The sequence below is a fragment of the Carica papaya genome, chromosome 5 (assembly GCF_054855325.1).
Source record: "Carica papaya isolate Zhongbai chromosome 5, ASM5485532v1, whole genome shotgun sequence".
In the NCBI taxonomy this organism is placed as follows: Eukaryota; Viridiplantae; Streptophyta; class Magnoliopsida; order Brassicales; family Caricaceae; genus Carica; species Carica papaya.
This window is the reverse complement of record NC_142313.1, coordinates 19482418-19507786: the sequence shown is the minus strand read 5'-3', so window position 1 is coordinate 19507786 and position 25369 is coordinate 19482418. Positions and strand designations below refer to the sequence as shown.

The 25369-nt window shown below is 44.0% G+C and overlaps 18 pseudogenes; 11 read left to right on the top strand and 7 right to left on the bottom strand.

Annotated features, from left to right (window-relative positions):
* Positions 1 to 1250: 1250 nt before the first annotated feature.
* On the top strand, positions 1251 to 1369 carry LOC148254581 (5S ribosomal RNA; annotated as a pseudogene).
* Positions 1370 to 1716: 347 nt separating this feature from the next.
* LOC148254580 (5S ribosomal RNA) lies at positions 1717 to 1834 on the top strand (annotated as a pseudogene).
* A 2243-nt stretch (positions 1835 to 4077) lies between these two features.
* On the top strand, positions 4078 to 4196 carry LOC148254579 (5S ribosomal RNA; annotated as a pseudogene).
* Positions 4197 to 4546: 350 nt separating this feature from the next.
* Positions 4547 to 4665, top strand: LOC148254578 (5S ribosomal RNA; annotated as a pseudogene).
* Positions 4666 to 5016: 351 nt separating this feature from the next.
* Positions 5017 to 5135, top strand: LOC148254577 (5S ribosomal RNA; annotated as a pseudogene).
* Positions 5136 to 7342: 2207 nt separating this feature from the next.
* LOC148254576 (5S ribosomal RNA) lies at positions 7343 to 7460 on the top strand (annotated as a pseudogene).
* A 337-nt stretch (positions 7461 to 7797) lies between these two features.
* Positions 7798 to 7915, top strand: LOC148254575 (5S ribosomal RNA; annotated as a pseudogene).
* A 735-nt stretch (positions 7916 to 8650) lies between these two features.
* Positions 8651 to 8768, top strand: LOC148254574 (5S ribosomal RNA; annotated as a pseudogene).
* A 3087-nt stretch (positions 8769 to 11855) lies between these two features.
* Positions 11856 to 11974, top strand: LOC148254573 (5S ribosomal RNA; annotated as a pseudogene).
* Positions 11975 to 12180: 206 nt separating this feature from the next.
* Positions 12181 to 12299, top strand: LOC148254572 (5S ribosomal RNA; annotated as a pseudogene).
* Positions 12300 to 12823: 524 nt separating this feature from the next.
* On the top strand, positions 12824 to 12942 carry LOC148254571 (5S ribosomal RNA; annotated as a pseudogene).
* Positions 12943 to 13921: 979 nt separating this feature from the next.
* Positions 13922 to 14040, bottom strand: LOC148254570 (5S ribosomal RNA; annotated as a pseudogene).
* Positions 14041 to 14716: 676 nt separating this feature from the next.
* Positions 14717 to 14835, bottom strand: LOC148254569 (5S ribosomal RNA; annotated as a pseudogene).
* Positions 14836 to 18731: 3896 nt separating this feature from the next.
* Positions 18732 to 18850, bottom strand: LOC148254568 (5S ribosomal RNA; annotated as a pseudogene).
* Positions 18851 to 20139: 1289 nt separating this feature from the next.
* On the bottom strand, positions 20140 to 20258 carry LOC148254567 (5S ribosomal RNA; annotated as a pseudogene).
* An 808-nt stretch (positions 20259 to 21066) lies between these two features.
* On the bottom strand, positions 21067 to 21185 carry LOC148254566 (5S ribosomal RNA; annotated as a pseudogene).
* A 347-nt stretch (positions 21186 to 21532) lies between these two features.
* Positions 21533 to 21651, bottom strand: LOC148254565 (5S ribosomal RNA; annotated as a pseudogene).
* A 1110-nt stretch (positions 21652 to 22761) lies between these two features.
* LOC148254564 (5S ribosomal RNA) lies at positions 22762 to 22880 on the bottom strand (annotated as a pseudogene).
* Positions 22881 to 25369: the final 2489 nt, after the last annotated feature.

The following is a 25369-nucleotide window of genomic DNA, read 5'->3' as shown; positions in this document are numbered from 1 at the left end:
CGGGACCGGAACGACAGTCTGCTGATTCATTCACAAACATGAGTCACGGCACCATGACATTTTTCTCAATATTTTTTGTGCATTCAATTAAAGCCTATTACGTGATAAGAGTATCATTACGAATATCTTGCATAGTAGAAAAATAAAAAATGAGGTGCGGTGGGCAATCCATTCATATGGGCAAGAGTCGAGGTATCAGGGCATTTCGCTTGATGTTAGAACTAGAAGCAGATGTGAGGTGCGCGCACAACGAAACAAATGACGGGAGGGGAGAGGGAAGTAGAAGGGGAATATGTATTTGCGGCGCAAACTAGAATGTGTGCAATCATATTAGAACCATTTCTCCTGATCCCATCAGAGCTCTGCAGTTAAACGTGCTTGGGTGAGAGTGCTACTAAGATCGGTGACCTCTAGGAAAGTCCTCGTGTTGCACCATTCTTCTTGTATATGAGACGTTAAATGTTACGCGGGACCGAAGCGACGGTCCCCCGGTTCATTCGCAAACGTAAGTCACGGCGCCTGGGCATTTTGCTTAATAATTTTTGCGTATTTAATTAAAGCCCATCAAGTGATAAAAGTGTCATTTCGAGTATCTTACATAATAGAACAACGAAAAACAAGGTGTGGCTGGATGTTCGTTCATATGGGCATGAGTCAAGGCGCCAGACATTTCACTTGATATTAGAACTAGAAGCAGAGGTGAGGTGCGCACACAGCGAATCAAATGATGGGAGGGGAGAGGGAAGGAGAAGGGTTTTATATCTTTGCGGTGCAAACTAGAATTGATGCGATAATACCAACTCTAGTTCACTGGATCACATCAGAATTTCGTAATTAAGCGTGCTTGGGCGAGAGTAGTACTAGAATGGGTGACCTCCTAAGAAGTTCTCGTATTATACCCTTCTTTTTACAGACAGGGCCTTAAACATTCCGTGAGACTAGAGCGACGGTCCACCGGTTCATTGCCAAATAAGAGTCACGGTGCCGGGGCATTTTGCTTAATATTTTTTGCTCATTCAATTAAAGCCCATAACATGATAAGAGTATCATTGCGAGTATCATACATAGTTAAATAAGAAAAAATGAGGTGCGGCGAGTGATCCATTCATATGGGCATGAGTTGAGGCGCCGAGCCATTTTGCTTGATATTAGAACTAGAAGCAAAGGTGAGGTGCATGCATAGTGAAACAAATGATGGGAGGGGAGAGGGAAGGAGAAGGGGTATATGTCTTTACGGCGCAAACTAGAACGGGTGCGATCATACCAGCTCTAGTTCACTGGATCCCATTAGAACTTCGCAGTTAAGCGTGTTTGGGTGAGACTAGTACTAGGATTGATGACCTCATAGGAAGTCCTTGTGTTGCACCTTCTTTTTGCAGACGGGGTGTTAAACATTACGCGAGACCGGAGCGACAGTCCACCAGTCCATTCGCAAACGAGAGTCACGGCACTGGAGCATTTTGCTTAATATTTTTCGCGCATTCAATTAAAGCCCATAACATGATAAGAGTATCATTGTGAGTATCATACATAGTAAAATAACAAAAAACGAGGTACGGCGGGCGATCTGTTCATATTGGCATGAGTCGAGATACCAGGGTATTTTGTTTGATATTAGAGCTAGAAATAGAGGTTAAGTGCACGCACATCAAAATAAATGATAAGAGGGGAGAGGGAAGGAGAAGGGATATATGTATTTGCGGCGCAAATAAGAATGGGTGCGATCATACCAGCACTAGTTCACCAGATCCCATCAGAACTTTGTAGTTAAGCGTGCTTGGGTGAGAGTAGTACTAGGATCGGTGACCTACTGGAAGTACTTGTGTTGCACCCTTCTTTTTACAGACGGGGCGTTAAATATTATGCGGGACCAGAGCGATGGTTCACCAGTTCATTCGCAAACAAGAGTCACAGACATTTTACTTAAATTTTTTTGTGTATTCAATTAAAATCCATCATATGATAAGAGTGTTATTATGATTATCTTATATAATAAAACAATAAAAAGGGAGGTGAGGTGGACGATCTGTTCATATGGGCATTAGTCGAGGCGCCAATGCATTTCACTTGATATTAGAACTAGAAGCAAACGTGCGGTGTGCGCACATAGTGAAACAAATGACGGGAGGGGGTAGGGAAGTTGAAGGGATATATATATATTTAAAGCGTGAATTAAATAAGTTTGATCATACCAGGACTAATTCACTAGATCCCATCAAAACTCTACATTTAAGCATGCTTCAGCGGGACTAGTACTAGGATGGGTGAACTTTTGGGAAGTTCTCGTGTTGCACCCTTTTTTTCGCAGACAGGGCGTTAAACGTTACGTGGGACCGGAGCATTTTGCTTGTATGATCCATTTCATACACCTCTGCTTGTATGATCCATTTCACCGGATCCCATGAGAACTCCGTAGTTAAGTGTTTATGGGTGAGAGTAGTACTAAGATGGTTGACCTCTTGAAAAGTCCTCGTGTTGCACCCTTTTTTTTTGCACACGAGGCAATAAACGTTACGCACCACCAGAACCACAGTCCATTTGTTAATTTGCAAATGTGAGTCGGGGGGCGTCAAGGCATTTTGTTATTTTTCGTGCATTCGTTTATAGTCCACCACGTTATAAGAGTCTCATTACGAGCATTTTACATAGTAGAACAACGAAAAATAAGGTGTTGTGGGCGGTCTGTTCATCTGGGTGTGAGTCGAGCTGTCGGGTAATTTCGCTTGATATTAGATTTATAAGAAGAGGTGCAGGGTGCATGCACAGCAAAAAAAATTATGGGAAGGGGGAGGGAAGGAGAAGTGATATATGTATTTGCAGCACGAAATGGAAAAGATGCGATCATACCAACACTAATCCTCTGAATCCCATCAGAACTCCGCAGTTAAGCATTTTTGGGTGAGAGTAGTATTAGGATGAGTGACTTCCTGGGAAGTCCTCATGTTATACCCTACTTTTTGCAGACGCGACATTAAACATTGCGTTCGGCGTCAGGGTATTTTGCTTAAATTTATTTTTACATTCAATTAAAACACATCACGTGATAAGAGTATTATTATAAGCATCTTAAATAAGTAGAACAACAAAAAACGAGGTGTGGCGGGCGATTTGTTCATATGGGCATGAGTCGAAGCGACGAGGCATTTCACTTGATATTGAAACTAGAAGCAGAGGTGAGGGGAGAGGGAAAGAGAAAGGGTATATGTATTTGCGGGAGAAATCAGAATTGGTGCGATCATACCAGCACTAGTTCACCAGATCCCATCAGAACTCCACAGTTAAACATGTTTGGGCAAGAGTAGAACTAGGATGGGTGGTTCCTCAGAAGTCCTCGTGTTGCACCCTTATTTTTACAGACTGAGTGTTAAACATTACGCAGGATCAGAGCGACAGTCTGCTGGTTCATTTACAAACGTGAGTCACGGCGCTGGAGCATTTTGATTAATATTTTTTCACGCATTCAACTAAAGCCAATAATGTGATGAGAGTGTCATTGCAAGCAGCTTAAATAGTAAAACAACGAAAAATGAGGTGCACCGGGTGATCCGTTCATATGGGCATGAGTCGAGGTGCCGGAGCATTTCGCTTGATATTAGAACTAGAAGCAGAGGTGAGGTGTGCGCATACAGTGAAACAAATGACGGGAGGGGGGAGGGAAGGAGAAGGGGCACATGCATTTGTAGCATAGAATGGGACGAGTGTGATCAGACAAGCACTAATGCAACAAATCCCATAAGAACTCTGTGATTAAGTGTCCTTTGGTGAGAGTATTACTAGGATTGTTGACCTCTTGGAAATTTCTCGTGTTACACCTATTTTGTTGCACACAAGGCAATAAACGTTACGCGTGACTAAAACCACAGTTTGTCGGTTCATTCGCAAACGTGAGTCACGGCATTTGGGCATTATGCTTAATATTCTTCGTGCATTCATTTCATCTAGGCGTGAGTCAAGCCACCGGGGCATTTTGCTTGATATTAGAATTAGAAGCAAAGGTGTGGGGTGCGCGCACAACAAAAAAATGATGGGGGGGAGAGAAGGAGAAAGGGTATATATATTTCTAGCGCGAAATGGAACGGGTGCGATCATACCAACACTAATTCACCGGATCCCATCAGAACTCTGAAGTTAAGCATTTTTGGGTGAGAGTAGTACTAAGATAGTTGACCTCTTAGAAAGTCCTCATGTTGCACCCTTCTTTTTCCACACGAGGCAATAAACGTTACGTGCGACTGGAATCACGGTCCGTCAGTTCATTTGCAAATGTGACTCGCAGCATCAGGGAATTTTGCTTAACATTTTTTGTGCATTAATTTATAGTCCACAATGTTATAAGAGTGTTATTACGAGCATCTTACATAGTGAAACAATGAAAAACGAGGTGCGGTGGGCGGTCCGTTCATCTGGGCGTGAGTCGAGCCGCCGGGGCATTTTGCTTGATATTAGAATTAGAAGAAGAGGTGCAGGGTGTGCGCACAGCAAAATAAATGATAGCAAGTGGGAGGGAAGGAGAAGGGGTATATGTATTTGCAGCGCAAAATGGAACAAGTGCGATCATACCAGCACTAATTCACCAGATCCCATCAGAACTGCACAGTTAAGCGGGCTTGGGCGAGAGTGGTACTAGGATAGGTGACCTCTTGGGAATTCCTCGTGTTGCACCTATTTTTGTGCGCACAAGAAAATAAATGTTACACGCGGCCAGAACCACGGCCTGTCAGTTCATTCGCAAGCGTGAGTCGCGGCGTCAGGGCATTTTGCTGAATATTTTTTTGTGCATTCATTTATAGTCCACCACATGATAAGATTATCTTTACGAGCATCTTACATAGTAGAACAATGAAAAACGAGGTGTGGCAGGTGGTCTGTTCATCTACGCGTGAGTCGAGCCACCTAGGCATTTTACTTGATATTAGAATTAGAAGCAGAGGTGCGGGGTGCGCGTATAACGAAAAAAATGACTGGAGGGGGGAGGGAAGGAGAAGGGGTAGATCTACTTGCAACGCGAAATGAAACAGGTGAGATCATACCTGCACTAATTCGCCAGATCCCATCAGAACTCCACAGTTAAGCGTTTTTGGGCGAGAGTAGTACTAAGATGGGTAACCTCCTGGGAAGTTCTCGTGTTGCACCCTTCTTTTTGCAGATGGGGCATTAAACGTTACGTAGGACTAGAGCGACGATCCGCCGGTTCATTCGCAAACGTGAATCACGACACCGAAGTATTTTGCTTTATATTTTCTGCGCATTTAATTAAAGTCCATCACGTTATAAGAGTGTTATTACGAGTATTCTACATAGTAGAACAACAAAATAAAGGTGCGGTGGGCGGTCCGTTCATATGGGCATGAGTCGAGGCACTGAGGCATTTTGCTTGATATTAGAACTAGAAGCAGAGGTGAGGTATGCGTGCACCGCGAAACAAATGACGGGAGGCGGGAGGGAAGGAGAAGGGATATATGTATTTGCAGCACAAAATGGAAGTGGTGCGATCATACCAGCACTAATTCAACGGATCCCATCAAAACTCCGCAGTTAAGCATGCTTTGGAGAGAGTAGTTAGAGGATGGGTGACCTCCTTGGAAGTCCTCGTGTTGTACTATTCTTTTTGCAGACAGGGCATTAAATGTTACGTGGGACCAGAGCGACGGTCAACCGGTTCATTTGCAAACGTGAGTCACAGCACCAGGGCATTTTGCTTAATGCTTTTTGTGCATTCAATTAAAGTCCATCACGTGAAGAGTATTATTACGAGTATCTTAAATAGTAGAACAATAAAAACAGAGGTACATCGAGTGATTCGTTCATATGGGCATGAGTCGAGGTGCCGGGGCATTTCGCTCGACATTAGAACTAGAAGCACAGGTGAGGTGTGCGCATACAACGAAAAAAATGATGGGAAGGGGGAAGGAAGGAGAAGGGGCATATACATTTGTAGTGGGGAATAGGACGGGTGCGATAAGACCAGTACTAATGCACTAAATTCCATGGGAACTCTACAATTAAATGTCCTTTGGTGAGAGTAGTTCTAAGATGGTTGACCTTTTGGAAAGTCCTCATGTTGTACCTGTTTCTTTGCACACAAGGCAATAAATGTTACGCGGGACAGGAGCGACGGTCCACCTGTTCATTCGCAAACGTGAGTCACGGTGCCGAGGCATTTTTCTTAATACTTTTCGTGCATTCAATTAAGACCCATCAGGTGATGAGAGTGTCATTGCGAGCATCTTAAATAGTAGAACAACAAAAAATGAGGTGTGGCGGGCGATCCGTTCATATGGGCATGAGTCGAGGCAACTGGGCATTTTGTTTGATATTACAACTAGAAGTAGAGGTGCGGTGTCCGCACAGAGCGAAACAAATGATGGCAGGGGGGAGGGAAAGAGAACGAGTATATGTATTTGAAGTGAGGAATTGGACGGGTGGGATCATACTAGCACTAATGCATCGTATCCCATCATAATCTGCAGTTAAGCATGTTTGGGTGAGAGTAGTACTAGGATGAGTGACCTCTTGGGAAGTGCTTGTGTTGTACCCATTTTTTTACGGACAGGGCATCAAACGTTACGCGTGATCGGAGCCATAATTTGTTGGTTCATTTACCGGTGTTAGTCGCCGCGCCGGGGTATTTTGCTTACTTTTTTTGTGCACTCATTTATAGTCCACCACGTGATAAGAGAGTCACTACGAGCATCTTACATAGTAGAAGAACGAAAAAAAAAGTGTGGGGGGTTGTCCTTTAATCTTGGAATAAGTCGAGGCGCTGGGGCATTTTGCTTGATATTAGAACTAGAAACAGAGATACAATGTGTGTGCACAGTGAAAAAAATTACGGGAGAGGGGATGAAAGGTGAAGAGGTATATGTATTTGCAATACAGAATGGAAGGGGTGCGATCATACCAACACTAATGCACCGGATCCTGTCAAACTATACAGTTAAGCATGCTTGGGCGAGAGTAGTACTAGGATTGGTAACCTCCTGAGAAGTCCTTGTGTTGCACTATCTTTTTACAAACAGGGCGTAAAACGATACATGTGATTGGAGCCACAATTCGCTGGCGTGAGTCGCGTCGCCAAAAAATTTTGCTTACTATTTTTTCGTGCATTCATTTATAGTCTATCATGTGATAAGAGTGTCATTACAAGCATCTTACATAGTAGAATAAAGATAAATGAGGTACGGTGGGCTGTCCTTTCTTTTGGCATGAGTAGAGGTGTCGGGGCATTTCACTTGATATTAGAACTATAAACAGAGGTGTGGTGTGCGCGCACAGTGAAAAAAATGACGGGTGGGGGGAGGGAAGGAGAAGGCGTATATGTATTTGCAGCGGGGAATGGATGGGGTGCAATCATACTAGCATTAATACACCGGATCCAATTGAACTCCGTAGTTAAGCTTGCTTGGGCGAGAGTAGTAGTAGGATGGGCGACCTCCTGGGAAGTTCTCTTGTTGCACCTGTCTTTTTGCAGATGGGGCATCAAACGTTACGCGCGATCGGATCCACAGTCCGCTGGCATGAGTAGCGATGTTGAAACATTTTGCTTAATATTTTACGTACACTTATTTGTAGTCCACAATGTGATAAGAGTCTCATTACAAGAGTCTTACATAGTAGAACAGCGAAAAAAGAGGCGCAAGGGGCCTTTGTTCTTCTGGGCGTGAGTCGAAGCGACATGGCATTACACTCTATATTAGAACTAGAAGCAGTGATGTGATATGCCAGCACAGCGAAATAAATGATGGGAGGGGGGAGGGAAGGAGAAGGGCTATATATATTTGCAGTGGGGAATGGGACAGTTGCGATCATACCAGCACTAGTTCACTGGATCCCATCAGAACTCCGCAGTCAAGCGTGCTTGGGCGAAAGAAGCAGTAGGATGGGTGACCTCTTGGGAAGTACTCGTGTTGAACCCGTCTTTTTGTAGACAGGGCATTAAATGTTATGCGGGACCAGAGGGCCATTGAATTTTACACGTGATAAGAGTGTCATTACGAGCATCTTACATAGTAGAACAATGAAAAATGAGGTACGACAGGTGGTCCGTTTATCTAGGCGTGAGTCGAGGTGCCCAGACATTTTGTTTGATATTACAAATAGAAACAGAGGTGTAGTGTGCATGCACAGTGAAATAAATGATGGGAGGGGAGAAGGAAGGAGAAGGGGTATATGTATTTTTAACACGAAATAGAAGGGGTGCGATTATACCAACACTAATGCATCGGATCCTGTCGAACTTCGCAATTAAGTGTGCTTTGGTGAAAGCAATATTAGGATGGGTGACCTCCTGCGAAGTCCTCGTGTTCCACCCATCTTTTTATGGACGGAGCGTTAAATGTTACGCGTGACCGGAGCTACAGTTCGCCAGTGTGAGTTGCGGTATTTGGACATTTTGCTTGATATTTTTCATGCATTCATTTATAGTCCATCACAAGATAAAAATGTCATTACGATTATCTTACATAGTAGAACAATGAAAATGGAGTTGTGGCGGGAAGTTTGTTCATCTGGGCATGAGTCGAGATGCCTTGGCATTTTGCTTGATATTAGAACTATAAACAGAGGTGCGGTGTGCGCGCACAGCAAAAAAAATGACGGGTGGGGGGAGGGAAAGAGATGGGGTATATATATTTGCAACGGAGAATGGAAGAGGTGCAATCATACTAACATTAATACACCAGATCCCATCGAACTCTGTAGTTAAGCGTGGTTGGGTGAGAGTAGTATTAGGATGGGTGACCTCTTGGGAAGTTTTCTTGTTTCACCCATCTTTTTGCAGACTGGGCGTCAAACGTTATGTGCGATCGGAGCCACAGTCCGTCGACTTGAGTAGCGACGTTGAAACATTTTGCTTAATATTTTACGTGCACTTATTTAAAGTCCACCACGTGATAAGAGTCTCATTACAAGAGTCTTACATAGTAGAATAAGAAAAAGGAGGCGCAAGGGGCCTCCATTCTTCTGGGCGTGAGTCGAAGCGACATGGCATGTCGCTCTATATTAGAACTAGAAGCAGGGATGCAGTATGCTCGCACAGCATAAATGTTGGGAGGGGGGAGGGAAGGAGAAGCACTATATGTATTTGCAGTGGGGAATGGGACAATTGCGATCATACAAACACTAATGCATAGGATCCCATCAGAACTCTGTAGTCAAGCGTGCTTGGGCGAGATTAGTTTTAAGATGGGTGACCTCCTGAAAAGTCCTCGTGTTGAACCCGTCTTTTTGTAGACGGGGTGTTAAACGTTAAGTGCGATTGGAGCCACAATCTGCCAGTGTGAGTCGCAGGGCCTGAAAATTTTGCTTAATATTTTTCGTGCATTCATTTATAGTCCACCACGTGATAAGAGTGTCATTACGAGTATCTTACATAGTATAACAATGAAAAATGAGGTATGGCAGGCGATCCATTCATCTAGGCGTGAGTTGAGGTGCCGAGGTATTTCGCTTGATATTAGAACTAGAAACAGAGGTGTGGTGTGTGCGCACAACGTAACAAATGACGGGAGAGGGGAGGGAAGGAGAAGGGCTATATGTACTTGCAGCATGGAATTGAAGGGGTGCGATCATACCTACACTAATGCACTGGATCCCATCGAATTTCGTAATTAAGTTAGTTTGGGCGGAAGTAGTACTAGGATGGGTGACCTCCTGGAAAGTTCTCATGTTCCACTTGTTTTTTTGCTGACGGGACGTTAAACATTATGCGCGATCAAATCCATTGTCCCTTGGAGTGAGTCGCAACGCCAAGACATTTTTCTTAATATTTTTCGTGCATTCATTTATAGTTCGCCACGTGATAAGAGTGTTATTACGAGCATCTTACATAGTAGAATAACGAAAAACGAGGTGCAGGGGGTAGTCCGTTCATCTGGGCGTGAGTCGAGTTGCCAGAGTATTTTGCTCTATATTAGAACTATAAGCAGAGGTGCGGTGTTCGCGCATTGCGAAACAAATAACAGGGGTGGGAGGGAGGGAGAAGGGGTATATGTATTTGTAGCACAAAATAGAAGAGGTGCAATCATACTAGCACTAATGCACCGGATCCCATCGAACTCTGTAGTTGAGCGTGTTTTGGCAAGAGTAGTACTAGGATGGGTGATCTTTTGGGAAGTACTCATGTTGCGCCCGTCTTTTTACAGATGGGGTGTTAAACATTATGTGCAATAGGAGCCATAGTCTGCCGGCATGAGTCGTGGCGCCAGAATATTTTGCTTAATATTTTTCATGCATTCATTTATAGTCCACCACGTGATAAGAATGTCATTACGAGCATCTCACATAGTAGAACAATGAAAAATGAGGTATGACAGGCGGTCCATTTATCTAGGCGTGAGTCGAGGTGCCCAAACATTTCGTTTGATATTAGAACTAGAAACAGAGGTGTAGTGTGCATGCACAGCGAAACAAATGACGGGAGGGGGTAGGGAAGGAGAAGGGGTATATGTATTTGCAGTACGAAATGGAAGGGGTGCGATCATACCAACACTAATGCATCGGATCCTGTCAAACTCTGCAGTTAAGTATGCTCTGGTGGAAGCAGTATTAGGATGGGTGACCTCCTTCGAAGTCCTCGTGTTCCACCAGTCTTTTTATGGACGGGACATTAAATGTTACGCGTGACTGGAGCGACAGTCCGCCAGTGTGAGTCGCGATATTTGGACATTTTGCTTAATATTTTTCATGCATTTATTTATAGTCCATCACGAGATAAGAATGTCTTTACGATTATCTTACATGGTAGAACAATGAAAATAGAGTTGTGGCATGCGGCATGTTCATTTGGGCATGGGTCGAGATGCCTTGGCATTTCGCTTGATATTAGAACTAGAAACAGAGGTGCGATGTGCGCGCACAACAAAATAAATGATGAGAGGGGAGAGGGAAGGAGAAGTGGTATATGTATTTGCAGGGCGGAATGGAAGGGGTGCGATCATATGAGCACTAATGCATCAGATCCCATCGAACTTCGTAGTTAATGGTGCTTGGGCGAGAGTAGTACTAGGATGGGTGATCTCCTAGGAAGTTCTCATGTTGCACCTTTCTTTTTACAGATGGGGCGTTAAATGTTACGCGGGACTAGAGCAACAGTCGCCGGTTAATTTGCAAATGTGAGTCACGGTGCCGAAGCATTTTGCTTAATATTATTCATGCATTCAATTATAGCCCACCACGTGATAAGATTATTATTACAAGCATAGTACATAGTAGAACAACGAAAAAGGAGGTGCGGCGGGTGTTCCGTTCATATAGACATGAGTCGAGGCGCTAGGGCATTTCGCTCGATATTAGAACTAGAAGTAGAGGTGCGTTGCGCGCACAGCGAAACAAATGACGGGAAGGGAGAGGGAAGAAGAAGGGATATATGTCTTTACGGCACAAATTAGAAGGGGTGCGATCATACCAGTACTAGTTCACGGGATCCATTAGAATTCTGCAGTTAAGCGTGCTTGGGTGAGAGCAGTTCTACGATGGGTGACCTCTTGGGAAGCACTCGTGTTGCACCCTTTTTTTACAGACGGGGCGTTAAATGTTACGCGGGACAGGAACGACGGTCCACCTGTTCATTCGCAAACGTGAGTCACGATGTCGAGGCATTTTTCTTAATACTTTTTGTGCATTCAATTAAGACCCATCACGTGATGAGAGTGTCATTGCGAGCATCTTAAATAGTAAAAAAACGAAAAATGAGGTGCGGCGGGTGATCCGTTCATATGGGCATGAGTCGAGGTGCCAGGGCATTTCGCTCGATATTAGAACTAGAAGCAAAGGTGAGTTGCACACATAGCGAAACAAATGACGGGAAGGGAGAGGGAAGGAGAAGTGGTATATGTTTTTGCGGCACAAATTAGAAGGGGTGCGATCATACCAGCACTAGTTCACTGGATCCCATCAGAACTCCGCAGTCAAGCGTGCTTGGGCGAAAGTAGCAGTAGGATGGGTGACCTCTTGGGAAGTACTCGTGTTGCACTATTCTTTTTGTAGACGGAGCATTAAATGTTATGCGGGACCAGAGCGACGGTTCGGTGGTTCATTCACAAACGTGAATCATGGCGCTGGGACATTTTGCTTAATATTAGAACGAGAATGAGAGGTGCAGTATGCATGCACAAGGAAACAAATGACGGAAGGGTGGAGGGAAGGAGAAGGAGTGTATGTATTTGCAGTGTATAATGAAACAGGTGCAATCATACTAGCACTAATGCACCAGATCCCATCAGAACTTCGCAGTTAAGTATGCTTGGGCGAGAGTAGTACCAGGATGGGTGGTCTCCTGGGAAGTCCTCGTGTTGGAACAATTTTTTTGCAGATGGGTCGTTCAACGTTACGCACGACTGGAACTATGTCCACTGATTTATTCGTAAATGTGAGTCACAGCATCGAAGTATTTTACTTGATATTAGAACGAGAATGAGAGGTGCAATATGCACGCACAAGGAAACAAATGACGGGAGGGGGAGGGAAGGATAAGGGTGTATTTATTTGCAGCGCAGAATGAAACAGGTGCCATTATACAATCACTAATTTACTAGATCCCATCAGAACTCCACAGTTAAATGTGTTTGGCCGAGTGTAGTACTAGGAGTGGTGACCTCTTGGGAAGTCCTCGTGTTGCAACCATTTTTTTGCAAATGGGTCGTTTGATGTTACGCTCTACTGGAACTATGGTTCAGTAGTTTATTCGTAAATGTGAGTCACGGCACCGAGGCATTTTTCTTGAGATTAGAACGAGAATGAGAGGTGCAGTGTGCACGCATAAGGAAACAAATGACGGGAGGGGGAAGGAAGGAGGAGTGTATGTATTTGTAGTGTGGAATAAAAATGGTGTGATTATACCAGCACTAATGCACCGGATCCCATCAGAACTCCGCAGTTAAGTGTTCTTGGGCAAGAGTAGTACTAGGATGAGTGACCTCCTAGGAAGTCCTCATGTTGCATCCGTCTTTTTTTTTTTTTAATATTTTCCGTGCATCCATTTATAGTCCACCACATGATAAGAGTGTCATTACGAGCATCGTAAATAATAGAACAAGCAAAACAGGTGCGGCAGGCGGTCCGTTCATCTGGACGTGAGTCGAGGCAATGGGGCATTTTGCTTGATATTACAACTAGAAGTAGAGGTGCGGTGTCCACACAGAGCGAAACAAATGATGGGAGGGGGGAGGGAAAGAGAAGGGGTGTATGTATTTGAAGTGAGGAATAAGACGGGTGGGATCATACTACCAGTAATGCATCGTATCCAATCATAATCTGTAGTTAAGCGTGTTTGGGCGAGAGTAGTACTAGGATGAGTGACCTCCTAGGAAGTGCTTGTGTTTCACCCGTCTTTTTGCAGACAAGGCACCAAACGTTACATGCGACGGGAGCCATAGTCCGCTGGTTCATTTGCCGGCGAGAGTCACCACGCCGGGGCATTTTGCTTACTTTTTTTGTGCACTCATTTATAGTCCATAACATGATAAGAGAGTCATTACGAGCATCATACATAATAGAACAACAAAAGAAAAAGTTGTGGTGGGTGGTCTTTTAATCTGGGCATAAGTCGAGGCGCTGGGGCATTTTGTTTGATATTAGAACTAGAAACAGAGATGCAGTGTGTGCGCACAGCGAAAAAAATGATAGGAGAAGGGAGGAAAGGAGAAGGAGTATATGTATTTGTAATGCGGAATGGAAGGGGTGCGATCATACAAGCACTAATGCACAGGATCCCATCGAACTATGCAGTTAAGCATGCTTGGTCGAGATTAGTACTAGGATCAGTAACTTCCTGAGAAATCCTCGTGTTGTTGCACTATCTTTTTACAAACGGGGCGTAGAACGATAAATGTGATCGGGGTCCACAATCCACTGGTGTGAGTTGCTTTGCTAGAAAATTTTGCTTACTATATTTTTGTGCATTCATTTATAGTCTACAAAAAAATAGGTGCAACACGAGGACTTCCCAAGAGGTCAACCATATTAGTACTACTCTCGCCCATGCACGCTTAACTGTGGAGTTCTGATGGGATCTGGTGCATTAGTACTGGTATGATCGCACCCATTTCATTTTGCGCTGCAAATACATACACTCCTTCTCCTTCCCTCCTACTTCCCGTCATTTGTTTCCTTGTTCATGCACACTGCACCTCTACTTCTCGTTCTAATATCAAGTAAAATTCTCTGATGCCTTGACTCACATTTGCAAATATACCAGCGGACCATAGTTCCAGTCGCGCATAATGTTTATTATCTCGTGTACAGAAAAAATAGGTGTAACATGAGGACTTTCCAAGAGGTCAGCCATCTTAGTACTACTCTAACTAAAGGACACTTAACTGCATAGTTATTATGGGGTTCGGTGCATTAGTGCTGGTTTGATGGCACCCCTCCCATTCCACGCTATAAATGCATATGCCCCTTCTCCTTCCCTCTCCCCTCCCGTCATTTATTTCGTTGTACGCGCACACTTCACCTCTGCTTTTAGTTCTAATATCAAGCGAAATTCTCCGGTGCCTCGACTCATGCCCATATGAACGGATTGCCCTCCGCACTTCTATTTTCATTATTATACTATATAAGATACTCGTAATAACACTCTTATCACGTGATGGGCTTTAATTAAATGCACGAAAATTATTAAGAAAATGCCCTGGTGCTGTGACTCACGTTTGTGAATGAACCGGCAGACCGTCGCTCTGATCCCACGTAATGTTTAATGCTCCGTCTAAAAAAAAGAAGGGTGCAACACGAGGACTTCCCAGGAGGTCACCCATCTTAGTACCACTCTCGCCCAAAAATTCTTAACTGCAGAGTTCTGATGGGATCTGACAAATTAGTGCTAGTATGATCGCAGCCGTCCCATTCCGCGCTACAAATGCATGTGCCTCTTCTCCTTCCCTCCCCCCTTCCGTCATTTATTTCACTGTACGCGCACACCTCACCTCTGCTTCTAGTTCTAATATCAAGCAAAATGCCCCGGCAGGTCGACTCACGCCCAGATTAACGGACAGCCTGTCACACCTCATTTTTCATAGCTCTGCTATGTAAGATGCTCGTAATGACACTCTTATCACGTGGTGGAATATAAATAAATGCATGAAAAATATTAAGCAAAATGCCTTGATGCCACGACTCACATTTGTGAATGACCCGACAGACTGTTGTTCTGGTCGTGTGTAACGTTTATTTCCTCATGTGCACAAAAATAGGTGCAACACGAGGACTTTCCAATAGGTTAACCATCTTAGTACTAATCTCACCCAAGGAATCTTAATTGCAGAGTTCTTATGGGATTCAGTGCATTAGTGCTGGTATTATCGCACCCGTCCAGTTTTGCACTACAAGTGCATGTGCTGCTTCTCCTTCCCTCCCCCCTCCCGTCATTTGTTTCGTTGTGCACGCACACCTCATCTCTGCTTCTAGTTCTAATATCAAACGAAATGCTCCGATGCGTCGACTCATGCCCGTATGAACGGATCGCCCGCTGCACCTCTGTTTTTATTATTTTACTTTGTAAGATACTCATAATAATATTCTTATCACGTGATGGGTTTTAATTGAATGCATAAAAAATATTAAGCAAAATGCCCCGATGCCAAGCGCAACGTTTAACGCCTCGTCTATAAAAAGAAGGGTGCAACATGAGGACTTCCCAGGAAGTCACCTATCCTAATGCTACTCTCGCCCAAAAATGGTTACTGCGGAGTTCTGATGGGATTCAGTGAATTAGTGCTGGAATGATTGCACTTGTTTCACGCTGCAAATACATATACCCCTTCTCCTTCCCTCCCCCTCACTATCATTATTTTCGCTGTGCGTGCACCCTGCACCTCTTCTTTTAATTCTAGTATCAAGCGAAATACCCTGGCGGCTTGACTCACGCCCGATGAACGAACCGCCCGCTGCACCTCATTTTTCGTTGTTCTATTATGTAAGATGCTCATAATAACACTCTTATAACGTGGTGGACTATAAATTAATGCACAAAAAATTTTAAGCAAAATACCCTGACGTTGCGACTCACGTTTGCGAATGTCCGTGGTTCCGATCGTGTGTATCGTTTATTGCCTCGTGTGAAAAAAGAAGGGTGCAACATGAGGACTTTCTAAGAGGTCTATCATTTTAGTACTACTCTCGCCCAAAAATGCTTAACTCCAGAGTTCTGATGGGATCCGGTGAATTAATGCTTGTATGATCGCACCAGTTCCATTTTGCGCTACAAATATCTATACCCCTTCTCCTCCCCTCCCCCTCGTTATTTTTTTCGTTGTGCATGCACCCCGCACCTCTGCTTCTAATTCTAATATCAAGCAAAATGTCACGGTGTCTCGACTCACGCCCAGATGAAATGAATGCACGAAAAATATTAAGCAAAATGCCCAGATACTGCGACTCACATTTGCGAATGAGCCGACAAACCGTGATTTTAGTCGCGCGTAACATTTATTTCCTCGTGTGCAAAAAAACAGGTGTAACACGAGGACTTTCCAAGAGGTCAACAATCCTAGTACTACTCTCACCAAAGGACACTTAACTGTAGAGTTCTTATGGGATTCAGTGCATTAGTGCTGGTTTGAACGCACCCGTCCCATTCTGCACTACAAATGCACGTGCCCCTTCTCCTTCCCTCCCCCCTCCCGTCATTTGTTTCGCTGTACGCGCACACCTCACCTCCGCTTCTAGTTCCAATATCTAGTTAAATGCCCCGGCGCCTCGACTCATGCCCATATGAATGGATCGCTCGCCGCAGTTCTATTTTTGTTGTTCTACTATGTAAGATACTCGTAATAACACTCTTATCAAGTGATGGCCTTTAATTGAATGCACGAAAAATATTAAGCAAAATGCTCTAATGCCGCGACTCACGTTTGTGAATAAACTGACAAACGGTGGTTTTGGTCGCACGTAATGTTTATTTCCTCATTTACACAAAAATAGGTACAACACGAGAACTTTCCAAGAGGTCGACCATCTTAGTACTTCTCTCACCCAGGATACTTAATTGCGGAGTTCTTATAGGATTCGATGCATTAGTGCTGGTATTATCGCACCTATCCCATTTGCGCTACAAGTGTATGTGCCCCTTCTCCTTCCATCCCCCCTCCCATCATTTGTTTCGCTATGCGCGTACACCTCACCTCTGCTTCTAGTTCTAATATCAAGCGAAATGCCCCAGCGCCTCGACTCATGCCCATATGAACGGATCACCTGCCGCACCTCTGTTTTCATTGTTCTATTATATAAGATACTCGTGATAACATTTTTATCATGTGATGGGCTTTAATAGAATGCACAAAAAATATTAAGCGAAATGCCCCGACACCGTGACTCACCTTTGTGAATGAACTAGCGGATCGTCGTTTCTGTCCTGCGTAACGTTCAACACGAGGACTTCCTAGGAGGTCACCTATCCTAGTACTACTCTCGCTAAAAAATGCTTAACTGCGGAGTTCTGATGAGATCTTGTGAATTAGTGCTGGTATGATCACACTCGTTCCATTTCGCGCTATAAATAGATATACCCTTTCTCCTTCCCTCTCCCCTCTCATCATCTTTTTCGTTGTGCACACACCTCGCACCTTTGCTTTTAATTCTAATATCAAGCGAAATGCTCACGCGACTCGGCTCGTGCCCAGATAAATGGATTGTTCCCCACACCTCATTTTTTTTATTCTTCTATCTAAGCTACTCGTAATGACACTCTTATCACATGGTGGACTATAAATGAATGCATAAAAAATATGAAGCAAAATGCCATGGAGCCAAGACTCACGCCAACGAATGAAATGGTGGACCGCATCTCTAGTTGTGCGTAATGTTTAACTCTCCATCTGAAAAAAGACAGGTGCAACACGAGGATTTAGTGGGATTCCAAGGACACTTAACTGCAGAGTTCTTATGGGATTCAGTTCATTAGTGCTGCATTGATCGCGCACGTCCCATTCCCCACTACAAATGCATGTGCAACTTCAGCTTCCCTCCCCCCTCCAATCATTTGTATTACTATACACGCACACCTCACCTCTGTTTCTAGTTTTAATATCAAGCAAAATGCCCTGGCGCCTTGACTCACGCCCAGATGAATGAATCGCCCACCGCACCTCTATTTTCGTTGTGCTACTATGTGAGATACTCGTAATAACACCTTATCACATGGTGGGCTATAATTGAATGCACGAATAATATTAAGCAAAATGCCCCGGCACCGTGACTCACGTTTACGAACGAACCGATGACTATCGCTCCAGTCCTGTTTAATGTTTAACGCCTTGTCTGCGAAAAGAATGGTGCAACATGAGGACTTCCTAAGAGGTCACCCATCTTCGTACTACTCCTGCCTAAGCACACTTAACTACGGAGTTTTGATGAGATCCAGTGAATTAGTTCTGGTATGATCAAACATATTCTAATTCGTTCTTTAAATATATATATCCCTTCTCCTTCCCTTCCCCTCTTGTCATTTGTTTCGCTGTGCACGCACACCGCACATTTGCTTCTAGTTCTAATATCAAGCGAAATGCACCGGCACCTCGACTCATGCCCGTATGAACGGATCATCCGCCACACCTCTGTTATCGTTGTTTTATTATGTAAGATACTCGTAATAACACTCTTATTACGTGATGGATTTTAATTGAATACACAAAAAAATTTAAGCAAAATGTCCCGACACCGTCACTCACGTTTGCGAATGAACCGGTGAACCATCGCTCCGGTCCTGCATAACGTTTAACGCCCTATCTGCAAAAAGAAGGGTGCAACACGAGAACTTCCCAGCAGGTCACCCATCCAAATATTACTCTCGCCCAAGCATACTTAACTACAGAGTTTTGATGGGATCCGATGAACTAGTGCTTGTATGATCGCACCCGTTTTAATTTACGCCGCAAATACATATATCCCTTCTCCTTCCCTTTCCCCTCCCGTCATTTGTTTCACTGTGTGCGCAACTCACCTCTGCTTCTAATTCTAATATCAAGCAAAATGCCCTAGTGCCTTAACTCATGCCTATATAAACGGATCACCTGTAGCACCTCGTTTTTCGTTGTTTTACTATGTAAGATACTCGTAATGATACTCTTATCACGTTATGGGCTTTAATTAAATGAGCAAAAAATATTAAGCAAAATGTCCCGACGCCGTGACTCTCATTTGCGAATGAACCGGCGGACCACTGCTCTAGTCCCGCGTAATGTTTAACAGCCCGTGTTCAAAAAGAAGGGTGCAACATGAGGACTTCAAGGGAGGTCACCCATCTTAGTACTACTCTCGCCCAAGCATGCTTAACTATGAAGTTCTGATAGGATCCTATGAACTAGAGTTGGTATGATCGCACCTATTCTAGTTTGCGCCGCAAAGACATATACCTGACATATACCCCTTCTCCTTCCCTCTCCCCTCCCATCATTTGTTTTGCTGTGTGCGTGCCTCACCTGTGCTTCTAGGTCTAATATCAAGCGAAATACCGGTGCCTTGACTCATGCCCATATTAACGGATAGCCCACCATACCTCGTTTTTCGTTGTTCTATTATGTAAGATACTCGAAATGATATTCTTATCACGTGATGGAATTTAATTGAATGTGTGAAAAATATTAAGAAAAATATCCCGGCACCATGACTCACGCTTGCGAATGAACCGGCAAACTATCGCTCAGGTCCTGCGTAACGTTTAATACCCCATCTGTAAAAAGAATGGTGCAATACGAGGACTTCCCAGGAGGTCACCCACCTCAGTACTACTCTCCGCCAAACACACTTAACTGCAGAGCTTTGATAGGATCCGGGAAAATAGTGCTGGTATTATAGCCAACGTTCTAATTTGTGCTGCAAATACATATTCCCCTTCTCCTTCCCTTTCCCCTCCCGTCATTTTTTTTGCTGTGCGCGCACCTCACCTCTGCTTCTAGTTCTACTATCAAGTGAAATGCCGCAGTGCCTTGACTCATGCCCATATAAACGGATTGCCCGCCGTACTTCTTCTTTTTTTTCTACTATGTAAGATACTCATAATGACACTCTTATCATGTTATAGGCTTTAATTGAATGCGCAAAAAATATTAAGCAAAATACCCTGGCGTCGTGACTCACATTTGCGAATGAACAGGTGAATTGTCGCTTCGGTCCCACGTAACGTTTAATGCTCCGTCTGCAAAAAGAAGGGTACAACATGAGGACTTCCTAGGAGGTCAACCATCCTAGTACTACTCTCATCCAAGCACGCTTAACTGCGGAATTCTAATGGGATTCGGTGAACTAATACTGGTATGATCGCTTCCATTCTAGTTTACGCTACAAAAACATATACCCTTTCTCCTCCCCCCTCCCTCGTCATTTTTTTTACTGTGCGCGCACCTCACCTCATCTTCTAGTTCTAATATCAAGCGAAATGCCCCACGCCTCGACTCATGCCCATATGAACATATCGCGCCGCAACTCATTTTTCATTTTTCTACTGTGTAAGATGCTCGTAAGGATACTCTTATCACGTGGTGGACTATAAATGAATGCATGAAAAATATTAAGTAAAATACCCTGACAATGTGACTAATGTTTGCGAATGAACCGACGGACTGTGGTTCCGGTCACGCATAATGGTTTATTGTCTTGTGTGCAAAAAAATAGGTGCAACACAAGAACTTTCCAAGAGGTCAATCATGTTAGTACTACTCTCACCAAAGGATACTTAACTGCAGAGTTCTTATGGAATTTGGTGCATTAGTGGTGGTCTGATCGCACCCGTCCCATTCCTCGCTACAAATGCATGTGCCCCTTCTCCTTCCCTCCTCCCTCCCATCATTTGTTTTGTTATACGCGCATACCTCACCTCTGTTTCTAGTTCTAATATCAAGCGAAATACCCCGGCGCCTCGACTCATGCCCATATGAACGGATCGCCTACCACACCTCTGTTCTCGTTGTTCTACTATGTAAGATACTCGCAATAACACTCTTATCACGTGATGGGCACTAATTGAATGCACAAAAATATTAAGCAAAATGCTCTGGCGCCGTGATTCATGTTTGTGAATGAACCAGCGGACCATTACTTCGATCCTACGTAACGTTTGCCCCGTCTTAAAAAAAAAGGGTACAACACGAGGACTTCCCAAAAGGTCACCCATCCTAGTACTACTCTCTCCTAAAAATGTTTAACTACGGAGTTCTGATGGGATCCGGCGAACTAGTGCTGGTATGATCGCATCCATTCTATTTTGCGTCGCAAATACATATACCCCTTCCCCTTCCCTCTCCCCTCCCATCATTTGTTTCGATGTGTGCGCACTTCACCTCTGCTTCTAATTCTAATATCAAGCGAAATGCCCCGGCACCTCGACTCATGCCCATATAAATGGATCCCCGCCGCACCTCATTTTTCATTGTTCTATTATTTAAGATGCTCGCAATGACACTCTTATCACGTGATGGGTTTTAATTAAATGTGCAAAAAATATTAAGAAAAATGTTCCAGCATTGTGACTCACATTTGCGAATTAACCGACGAACTGTCGCTCTAGTCCCACGTAACGTTTAACGCCCCGTTTGCAAAAAGACTTATGCAACACAAGGACTTCCCAGGAGGTCACCCATCCTAATACTACTCTCTCCCAAACACGCTTAACTGTGGAGTTCTGATGGGATCCGGTGAACTAGTGTTGGTATGATCGCACCCATTTTGGTTTGTGCTGCAAATACATATATCCCTTCTCCTTCACTCTCCCCTCTCATCATTTGTTTCTCTGTGCGCGCACTTCACATCTACTTCTAGTTCTAATATCAAGCGAAATGTCCCAGTGCCTCGACTCATGCACATATGAACGAATCGCCCGTCGCACCTCATTTTTCGTAAGAATGGTGCAATACGAGGACTTCCTAGAAGGTCACCCATCCTAATACTACTCTCTCTCAAGCACACTTAACTGTGAAGTTCTGATGGGATCTAATGAATTATTGCTAGTATGATCGCACCCTTTTTTATTTGTACTGCAAATACATATGCTCCCTCTCCTTCCCTCTCCCCTACCATCATTTGTTTCGCTGTGCGTGCACCTCACCTCTCCTTCTAGTTCTAATATCAACCGAAATACCCCGACACCTCGACACATGCCCATACAAATGGATCACCTGCCGCACCTCATTTTTTGTTATTCTACTTTTAAGATGCTCGCAATGATACAATTATCATGTGATGGGTTTCAATTGAATATTGAAAAAATATTAAGCAAAATGACCTGGTGCCGTGACTCACATTTTCAAATGAACTGGCAGACTGTCGCTTCAGTCTCGTGTAATGTTTAACGCCCCGTCTGCAAAAAAAAAGGGTGCAACACGAGAACTTCCCAGGAGATCATCGATCCTCGTACGAGTCTCGCCCAAGCACGTTTAACTGCAAAGTTATGATGGGATCTAGTTAACTAGTGCTGGTATGATCGCACCCATTCTTGTTTGTGCCACAAATACATATACCCCTTCTCCTTCATTCTCCCCTCCCGTCATTTATTACACTGTGCGGGAACTTCACCTCTTCTTCTAGTTCTAATATCAAGCGAAATGCCCTGGCACCTCGACTCATGCCCATATGAACGGATCGCTCGCTGCCTCTTTTTTTTTGTTTTACTATTTGAGATGCTCGCAATGACACTGTTATCACGTGATGGACTTTAATTGAATGTTAGAAAAATATTAAGTAAAATGCCCCTGTACTGTGACTCACGTTTGTAAATAAACCAGCGGACCATCGCTCCGGTCCCGTTGAATGTTTAACACCCCCTCTGCAAAAAGAAGTGTGCAACACGAGAACTTCCCAAGAGATCAACCATCGTAGTACACCTCTCGCTTAAGCACACTTAACTGCGGAGTTCTGATGGGATCCGGTGAACTAGTGCTGGTATGATCGCACCCATTCTAGTTTGCACCCCAAGTACATATAACCCTTCTCCTTCCCTCTCTCCTCCCGTCATTTGTTTTGCTGTGCGCACACCTTACCTCTGCATCTAATTCTAATATCAAGCGAAATACTCGGTGCCTCAACTCATGCCCATATGAACAGATAGCGCCGTACCTCATTTTTTGTTGTTCTATTATGTAATATGCTCGCAAAGACACTCTTATCACATGATGGGCTTCAATTAAATACGCAAAAAATATTAAACAAAATGTCCCAGCGCCGTGACTCATGTTTGTGAATGAACCGGCAGACCGTCGTACCTCGTTTTTCATTGTTCTACTATGTAAGATGCTCATAATAACACTCTTATAATGTGGTGGACTATAAATGAATGCACGAAAAATATTAAGCAAAATATTCTACCGCCGGGACTCACGTCGGCGGACTATGGCTCCTATCGCGCATAACGTTTAACACTCCATCCGTAAAAAAATGGTGTGCAACACGAGGATTTTCGAGAAGGTCATCCATCCTAGTACTACTCTCGTCAAAGCATGCTCAACTACCGAGTTCGATGGGATCCAGTGCATTAGTGCTAGTATGATCACACCTCTTCTCCCTCCCTCCCCCCCTGTTATTTATTTCGCTATGCGCAAACACCGCACCTCTGCTTATAGTTCTAATATAGAGCAAAATGCTCTAGTACATCGATTCACGCCCACATGAATGAACTACCCGCTGCACCTCATTTTTCGTTATTCTACTATGTAAGATGCTCGTAATGACACTCTTATCATGTGGTGAACTATAAATGAATGCACAAAAAATATTAAGCAATATATCTTGGTGTCGCGACTCACTCGAGGGACAATGGCTCTAATCGCTCATAATGTTTAACGTCCCATCAGCAAAAAGACGAGTGGAACACGAGGACTTTTCAGGAGGTCACCCATCCTAGTATTACTTCCGCCCAAGCACACTTAACTACGAAATTTGATGGGATCCAGTGCATTAGTGCAAGTATGATCGCACCCCTTCCAATCTACACTACAAGTACATATACCCCTTCTGCTTCCCTCCCCCCTCCCGTCATTTGTTTCCTTGTGTGAACACACCACACCTCTTTTTCTAGTTATAATATCAAGCGAAATACTCTAGTGCCTCGACTCATGCCCAGATGAACGGATCGCCCACCGCACCTCATTTTTCGTTGTTATACTATGTAAGATACTAGTAATGTCACTCTTATCACGTGGTGGACTATAAATGAATGCACGAAAAATATTAAGCAAAATTTTCAGGCCCTGCGACTCACACTAGTAGACTGTGGCTCTGATCGTGCTTAATGTTTAACACCCCGTCTATAAAACGATGGATTCAACACGAGAACTTTTCAGGAGGTCACCCATCCTAGAACTAATCTCGCCCAAGCACACTTGACTACAAAGTTGTGATGGGATCCTGCGCATTAGTGTTTGTATGATCGTAACTGTCCCATTCCCAGTTGCAAATACATATAGCCCTTCTCCTTCCCTCCCCCCTCCCATCATTTATTTCACTGTGCGGGTATACCGCATCTCTGCTTCTAGTTCTAATATAGAGCGAAATGCCATGTTGCTACGACTCACGCCCAGAAGAACGGAGGCCTGCTGCACCTCTTTTTTCGTTGTTCTACTACGCAAGACTCTTGTAATGAGACTCTTATCACGTGGTGGACTATAAATAAGTGCACCTAAAATATTAAGCAAAATGTTTCAACGTCGCTACTCATGTCGGCGGACTGTGGCTCCGATCGCATGTAACATTTAAAGCCTCGTCTGTAAAAAGACAGATGCAATATGAGGACTTCCTAAGAGGTCACCCATCCTAGTACTGCTCTCGCCCAAGCATGCTTAACTACGGAGTTCGATGGAATCCGGTGTATTAGTGCTAGAATGATTGTACCCCTTCCATTCCGCGCTACAAATACATATACCCCTTCTCCTTCCCTTCCCCCACTTGTCATTTTTTTTCGCTGTGTGCACACACCACACCTCTGTTTATAGTTCTAATATCAAATGAAATGTCCCGACGCCTCGACCCATGCCCAGAAGAAAGAACCGCCCACCGTACCTCATTTTTCTTTATTCTACTATGTAAGATGCTCGTAATGACACTTGTTCATGTGGTAGACTGTAAATGAATGCACGAAAAAATAGTAAGCAAAATTTTTTGGCGACGCGACTCACGCTAGCAGATTGTGGCTCTGATCACGTGTATCATTTTACGCCCCATTTGTAAAAAGACACTGCAACACGAGGACTTCTCAGAAGGTTACCGATCCTAGTACTACTCTCGCCCAAGCATGCTTAACTGCATAGTTGGATGGGATCCGGTGCATTAGTGCTGGTATGATCGCACCCCTTCCATTCCGCATTGCAAATACATATACCCTTTCTCATTTTCTTCCCTCTCCCGTCATTTGTTTTGCTGTACGCGCACACTACATCTCTGTTTCTAGTTC